The following is an 8,154-nucleotide window of genomic DNA, read 5'->3' as shown; positions in this document are numbered from 1 at the left end:
TCTGGGAGTTGTAGTCTCTCTCTCTCTCATATTTTTTCTCAGCGGGAAGGTCACATGCTACACTGCGAGACGTATGGGCGAAATGTCTTATGGGAGTTGTAGTCTTCCTCACAAGCCTGCCTCTAGACTTGATGAACAACGAGGAGTCAGGTGGCACTTTAAAGACTAACAGCTTTATTTGAGCATAAGCTTTCGTGGGTAAAAAAATCTCACTTCTTCAGATGCTGCATACATGTTTCTAAGGCGCATGCGCAGGTTGAAGACTTGTGGGAATTGTAGTCTCTCTCGTCTCCAGTCCATAGCGTCTTGCAGGGCTGGGAGCTTTCCGTGTTCCAAAGGAGTCTGAGCACTGATTAGGGAACTGACCCCTCCCTTTTCATGCGGATGCTCATAGCTACTGAAGCAACGATGGAAACTGCTGACTTTTCAAACCTACAGGCACTGTGCAAACACTCTTATGTAGCACAGTTGTGGAGTTTTCCCTTGGGATGTCTGATCCAATTGGACAAATGCCAGAGCTTTCTTCCATGTTCGGGGTTGAAGCTCCATGCCCAGGACTGGCGCCGGGGTTCCTCGCACCCTAGGCGCACGGTCATTTCGCCGCCCCCCGCGCTGATCCCGCAGCTCCGGTGGAGCTGCTGCAGTCATTCCTGCGGAGGGTCTGTTGGTCTGTGGCTTTGGTGGAGCTGCTGCAGACATGCCTGCGGGAGGTCCACCGGAGCCGTGGGAGCAGCCGACCATCCGCAGGCATGACTGAGGCAGCTCCACCGGAGCCGCGGACCAACGGACCCTCCCCAGGTATGCCTGCGGCAGGTCAACCGGAGCTGCCTGCCACGCCCCAGCAAAATCCCGCCCCCTCAATAATCCTGGCGCCCTAGGCAATTGCCTAGGCTGCCTAAATGGTAGCGCCAGCCCTGTCCATGCCCATACTCAGTCACGGTGATCTTGCATCAGGGTGTGGTGTGGTGTGTTGCACTCTGATGACACAACATTGGTGTCATGAGGCGATATTGTTAACTTGCGACTAACCATTACAATGTCAAAATGAGTCAGTACGATGAAGCAAAACAACAGTCCTCGCACCCACCCTCGGATATTGCTGACATTTCCAAACCACTGCTAACAGACGAATGTCACAAATCCAACAAAACCTGGATAATCCCAGGAAAATTGCTTAAAGTGGCAATTCTGAAGGAAAGGAGCTCAATAAAATATTTGCATCTTTCTCTAGGGTGACCAGACAGCAAGTGTGAAAAATTGAGACAGGGGGTGGGGAATAATAGGAGCCTATATAAGAAAAAGCCTCCAAAATCAGGACTGTGCCTATAAAATCAGGACATCTGGTCAACCTACTTTTCTCAGACCTGCCTTCCACAAAGATGGCTGCTGAGCCCAGCAAGTTAACACTAATTATCTAAAATAAAATTGTCCTAGGGAGGGACAGAAAAATACAAAACAAGTGTGATTGCAATGAAACTTCTACTAATTCTGGTACATAGTGCCTAGGAACCATAGCTTGCTGCATTAGAAATAGGTAGGTAGGCTGGTTAAGATGATGATGAAAAAAGTGGTAAATATTATAAGCATTATTATGAAACTCTGTCACAGGTAAAATATCCTTAATTAGATTTAAAGAAAGTAACTCATATATTACATTAAGTGTGAGCTATTGGGCTGAATTTGTGTGGTGGGCATGTGTTCAAATACCACTAAAGTAGCTTTTTAAAATTAAAGAAAAAAAGAAGCCAGAGAAAATGATACTGGGGAAAAAATTCTCCAGTGAGCTCTGCTAGCTTGTGAAATGTGGACTGGACTAAATGGAACTAATCATGGAGTGGGGCGCTATGTAATGTGAGTAGGGGTAGCAGACTCTGACCTTATATAAAATAAAAATAAGACATTGAATGTAGTAATTGCTATTATGCTACTGCCTAGGGATCAACAGAGAACTGAACAAACACAGAGTAGTAGGTGGTCCTGCCCTGAAGAGCTTACAATGTAGTACACAAAACAGATACAGAGTAGAGGAAAGGGATAGAAATTACCAGAAATTAACGAATGTAGGATTCTTCCCAATGCTCCTGTGACACGTGGTTTATAGCTTCTGATTAGATAGACAAATGGATTAGGGAAACAGATGAGAGAACTGCAACCCAAATTTACCTTCTAAACTTTCACTGGGTGGTGCATTTGTGGGGTGAGGGGAAGGATAGGGCAGTCCTCAAGTCTTTGTTCTGGCAAAATTCCTGTTGACTTCAGTGGGATCTTTGCCTCAGGCTCAATCTCTCTTAGCAGAATTACAATTCACCAGATACATGTATATGTCAGGTGTTCTTCTCTCCTTCTCCATCACGGACCTTCAGCCAAAGATACAAAACTTTTACACATATAGTTTATCAAGAGTTAACAGGAAATCATCTTCTCAGTCCTCATCTGTCTCTTCTCCCCTCCCTGCTTCCTTCAGTCCTCTAGCAACAAGTATATATTTGTCGGTTCACATAATATTGCCACTGCAGGTTCAAGAACTTTCTCCTTTGTAGCTCCTGACATTTGAAACAGGCAGCTTCTTGTGGGCATGGCTACACTTGCAGATGTAGAGCGCTGTGAGTTAAACCCACCTTCATAGAGTGCAATAGGGAAAGCGCTGCAATCTGTCCACACTGACAGCTTCAAGCACACTGGCATTGCCACATTTGCAGCACTTGCAACGGCATTGGGAGTGGTGCATTATGGGCAGCTATCCCAGCATGCAAGTGACTGCAACTTGCTTTCAAATCAGAGGGGTGGGGGTGGAATGTGACAGGGAGTGTGTTGTGCGTATGTGGGGGGAGAAAGTGGGGTTTTGGGGTACTGAGAGTGTGTCAGCATGCTGTCTTGTAAGTTCAGACCCCCCTGCCATCCCCGTCTCTCTCTCACTCTCTCACTTTTCCTTGGAGCTGATAAGCAGCCAGCTTCTCCAAAATGAAGATTTGAAAGGGCATTTCCACATTCCTGCAGCCGATTTCATAACAATGACAAGAGTGGCCACTTGACTTAAGGAGATTATGGGACATTTCCAGAGGCTGATCATAGTGCAGTAATGCAACACCTTGATCACACTGGCAATGCAGTGCTCCAGCAGGGGCACAGCACATGTTATTCCACTTGCCGAGGTGGAGTACCAGCGGCGCTATGGCTGCGGAGTCAGAGTGCTCTATGTGCCTTGCCAGTGTGGACAAGGAGTGAGCTAGGGTGCCCAGGGCTGTTTTATTGCGCTGTAACTCACAACTGTAGCCAAGGCCTATGTCTCTGTCTCTCCAAACCCTCTTATACAACTCAGTTGAAAAAAACAACTTTTTTCTCCTTGCTTCTGGCTCTCATCCTCTCCCTCTGCTTTGATATATTATTTAATGGTGTGTGGTAAGTAGATTACACCTCTACCGCGATAAAACGCTGTCCTCAGGAGACAAAAAAATCTCACCACCTTACAGGTGAGACCACATTATATCAAACTTGCTTTGCTCCTCCCTGTTCCTTGTTCCCTGACCACCCCGTCCAGAGACCCCCATCCCTAATCACCCCCACAACCCTACCCAACCCCCCTGTCCCCTGACTGCTCCGACCCCTATCCACATCCCCCTACCCGCCCCCTGACAGGCACTCACGCGCAGCTGCGGGAAGCGGAGCAGCCCGACCCCAGTCCACTTCACTCTTCCAGCTACCAGCTACAGCATTCCGCTTCCCGCCATCGGTGAGTGCGGGGAGGTGGGGAAAGGATGTCCCCCCACACTCACCTGCGGCGGGAAGCGGAGCGTCACGGCTGGGAGCTGGCAGAGTGGAGTGGGCTGGGGCTGGCCTGCTCTGCTTCCCAATGCTATGCACTCACCAGCACAATGCTGGTGAGTGCGGGGAGGTTGGGGAAAGGACACCCTCCGCACTCACCGGTGACGGGAAGCGGAGAGACGTGGCCTCAGCCCGCTCCACTCTGCCACCTCCCAGCGGCGGCGCTCCGCTTCCCGCCACAGGTGAGTGCGGGGAGGTTGGGGAAAGGAAGCCCCCCGCACTCACCTGCGGCGGGAAGCGGAGCGCTGCAGCTGGGAGCTGGCGGAGTGGAGCGGGCTGATGAGGCTGGGCTGCTCCGCTTCCGCCGCTGCTGGTGAGTGCGGGGGATCCCTTCGCCCAAGCCCCCTCCCCCAAGTGACATGGCTGGAGCCGGGGGGAGGGAAGCAGAGTAGGCTGCTCCTGGCACCCTGCTAAGTCCCCAGACCTCTCTGGGACTGCGCCCCCCCCAAAGTGCCATCTCACAGCTCTTGCCCCCCAGATCCTGGGGGAGGGAGCCCCTGACCACCTCCGATACTCTCTACCCCTTATCGAACCCCTCAGCCCCGGCCTGGCCCGGCACCATTAACACGCTGCTCAGAGCAGCGTGTCAGAGCTTTACCGCGTTGTATGCGAACCCACGTTATATCAAGGTAGAGGTGTATGCAACTTTGTCAAGTGTTTTGAGATCCAGTTTGCATGAAAGCTGTTGTGTAAAATTGGAGCTGAGCAATCTGCCTCAACTTGAATACTTGGGAAATACTCCACTTGTTTCCTTCTCTCCCTGTTTATTCCTTTTGCAGCTGAGGCCAGGTCTACACTAAAAAATTAGGTTGACGCCCTGAGTGACATAGTTAAGCTAACCTAACTCCCAGTGTAGACAGTGTTGGGTCAACGGAAGAATTCTTCTGTTGACCTAGCTACCAGCTTTTGGGGGAGGTGAATTACCATCCTTTGTCAACAGGAGAACCACTCCTGTCCGTGTAGGTAGTGTCTAAATTGACACACTGCAGAGGTGCAGTAGCATTTCAAGTGTAGGGAAGCCCTGATCAATCTTTCCTCTTTGCAGACAATAAGCCACTTTTGTTAGTAGGTGTTTATTATAGCTTTCTGGGTATAAGCAGCAACCCAGTTCATTTGAATCCTTCATTTTCTTTCCCCCCAAAACTTGCATCTTGTTACAGTTTAATTGTGAGGTGTGAGTTTGGCTAATGTAGTGTCTGTGAAAGTAAATAGTTATTTACACTGGTGTTGCATGATTGAAGTTAATAACGATTCAAGATTCTCATAATGGGCTCAAATGGAATTATTTAATGAAAGATTAACAATCAGAGATTAGCAGAGCACTATATAGAAGGAAAGCATATTTTACCACCCCCCTGTAGATAGTGAAGAGAAGGCAGTTTGGTCCCTTCCTCAGTACCTGGTGGAATGCTGAGACTGTTCATTCCCAACATAACTTTCCAACCCTTTTCCTTTTATGGGGGTGAGACAAAGGAAACTCCTTTTCAGAGGGAAAATTGTTTTCCCATGATTAATTTCACTATGTGTTCTGATCTGACATTTTAGTTTTTCCTAATTACTTATGGAATTTCTGGAAATCTTTAGGTTACATGATTGATAAGCTAAAAGGAATTCTAATTCGGTCATTGCTATTGACAGCTGTGAAAACCGGCAGTTCTTACTGAGTTAAAAACATTTTTCAATAGATCCTTATTTCACCCATTACAGAAAACTTCTGCAATAACAAGTACCACTTATCAATCATAGAATGTAATTAAATCATAGGAAACCTTTACCAATTACCCAGTCTTGTTTATATCATGTTTCTATTAGGTCTGTCAAGTGATTAAAAAAATTAATCACAACAAATTGTGCTGTTAAACAATAATAGAATACTATCTATGTAAATATTTTTTGATTTTTTCCATATTTCCAACTATATTGATTTCAATTACAACAGAACACAAAGTGCTCACTTTATATTTATATTTTATTAGAAATATCTGCACAAGAAGTAGGACTGTGCGGATTTGTAGGCTCTAAAGCAGGGGTCGACAACCTTTCAGAAGTGGTGTGCCAAGTTTTCATTTATTCACTCTAAGGTTTTGCATGCCAGTAATTCATTTTAACGTTTTTAGAAGGTCTTTTTCTATGTCTATAATATATAACTAAATTATTGTTGTATGTAAAGTAAACAGGGTTTTAAAAATGTTTAAGAAACTTCATTTAAAACTAAATTAAAATGCAGAGCCACCCCGGACCTGTGGCCAGGACCCAGGCAGTGTGAGTGCCACTGAAAATCAGCTCGTGCCACCATCGGCACCCGTGTCATAGGTTGCCTATCCCTGCTCTAAAGTTTTACATTGTTTTGTTTTTGAGTAAGTTATGTAACAAAAAAAAAATCTACTTTTGTAAATTACACTTTCAAAATAAAGAGATTGCACTACAGTACTTGTATGAGGTGAATTGAAAAATACTATTTTATCATTTTTACAGTTGCAAATATTTGTAATAAAAATAATATAAAGTGAGCACTGTACACTTTGTATTCTATGTTGTAATAGAAATCAATATATTTGAAAATGTAGAAAAACATCCAAAATATTTAACACATTTCAACTGGTATTCTATTGTTTAACAGTGCGATTAATCATGGTTAATTTTTGTTAGTTAATCGCGTGAGTTAACTGCGATTAATTGACAGTCCTGATTTTTATAGACACTATTTAGCAGCTGGAGGGGTGTTTTCCCTATACACCCCTATTCCCACAGACTGGGAGGTATCAGCAATAAAGAAATATAGTCCAGTACTCGATCACAGGAAGTTCCTAAGTACAGGTCATTCGTAGGTACAGGTCATTGGTTCTTAACATCCTGGACCTTAGAATTCAGACACACTTTTTGCTAATATTGTAAAAGACTCGGGGGGGGGGGATGTAGTTAACATGCAAATTAATTTAATATACAAGAAAAAAGGGTTAATACCTACTACCAGGTACTAACTCACAGGAACCTAGCATATGGCAAGCAAGGGCTGTGCATGTTTTCTCAAGCCTATATTGCACTGAAGATGCATCTTTAACATGGTCTTTAGCCTGCTACAATTCCAATCCTGGGCTTCTTCCCCCACCAAGTTCTACCATGTAGTTCAAACCAGACCTCCTAAACCCCTATTATTTTGGTCCTGGGCTCCCCATGACATTCTGATTTAAAAAATCAGCACAATATCAATAAAGTAAACATGAGATGGATTAATGACTGACTAACTGAAAGATTTCAGAAATATAGTTGTTAAAGGGCAGCCTTCATCAAATGTGGGTATTTCTACTGGGGTCCTGCAGGGATCAGGTCTACACCTGATGCAGTTCAACATTTTAATCAATGCTCTGGAAGTAAATGTAAAATCACTGCTGATAACATTTTCAGATGACAGAAAGATTGTCAGAGTGGTTGTCATGGTATAATTCCCCACTCTGAACCTTAGCGTCCAAAAGATGGGGTACCAGCATGAATTCCTCTAAGCTCAATTACCAGCTTAGTACTTGTAGTGCTGCCACCAACCAGGAATTCCAGTGCCTGGTACACTCTGGTCCCCCCAAAACCTTGCCCGGGGACCCCCAAGACCCAGTCTCTCTGGATCTTAACACAAGGAAAGTAAACCCTTTCCCTCACCGTTGCCTCTCCCAGGCTTCCCCTCCTGGGTTACCTTGGAAGATTACTGTGATCCGAACTCCTTGAATCTTAAAACAGAGAGGAAAATCCACCTTCCCCCCTCCTCTCTCCCCCTCCCAGACTCTCCCTGAGAGAGAAAGTAATCCTAACACAGAGAGAAATTAACCTTTCTCTCCCCCTTCCCTCCTTTCTCCCCACCAATTCCCTGGTGGATCCAGACCCAGTCCCCTGGGGTCTCACCAGAATAAAAAAACAATCAGGTTCTTAAACAAGAAAAGCTTTTAATTAAAGAAAGAAAAAAAACAGTAAAAATTATCTTCATAAATTTAAAATGGAATAGGTACAGGGTCTTTTAGCTATAGACACTGGGAATACCCTCCCAGCCTAAGTATACAAGTACAAATTAAAATCCTTTCAGCAAAATACAAATTTGAACTCCTTCCAGCCAAATACACATTTGCAAATAAAGAAAACAACCATAAGCCTAACTCGCTTTATCTGCCTAGTACTCACTATTCCGAACTTATAAGAGTCTATATTGGAGAGATTGGAGAGAAACCTGGTTGCACGTCTGATCCCTCTGAGCCCCCAGAGTGAACAACCACCAAAAACTAACAGCACACACAAAAACTTCCCTCCCTCAAGATTTGAAAGTATCCTGTCCTCTGATTGGTCCTCTGG

Source organism: Gopherus evgoodei, chromosome 4, assembly GCF_007399415.2.
Source record: "Gopherus evgoodei ecotype Sinaloan lineage chromosome 4, rGopEvg1_v1.p, whole genome shotgun sequence".
NCBI lineage: Eukaryota > Metazoa > Chordata > Testudines > Testudinidae > Gopherus > Gopherus evgoodei.
This window is presented reverse-complemented; position numbering follows the sequence as displayed.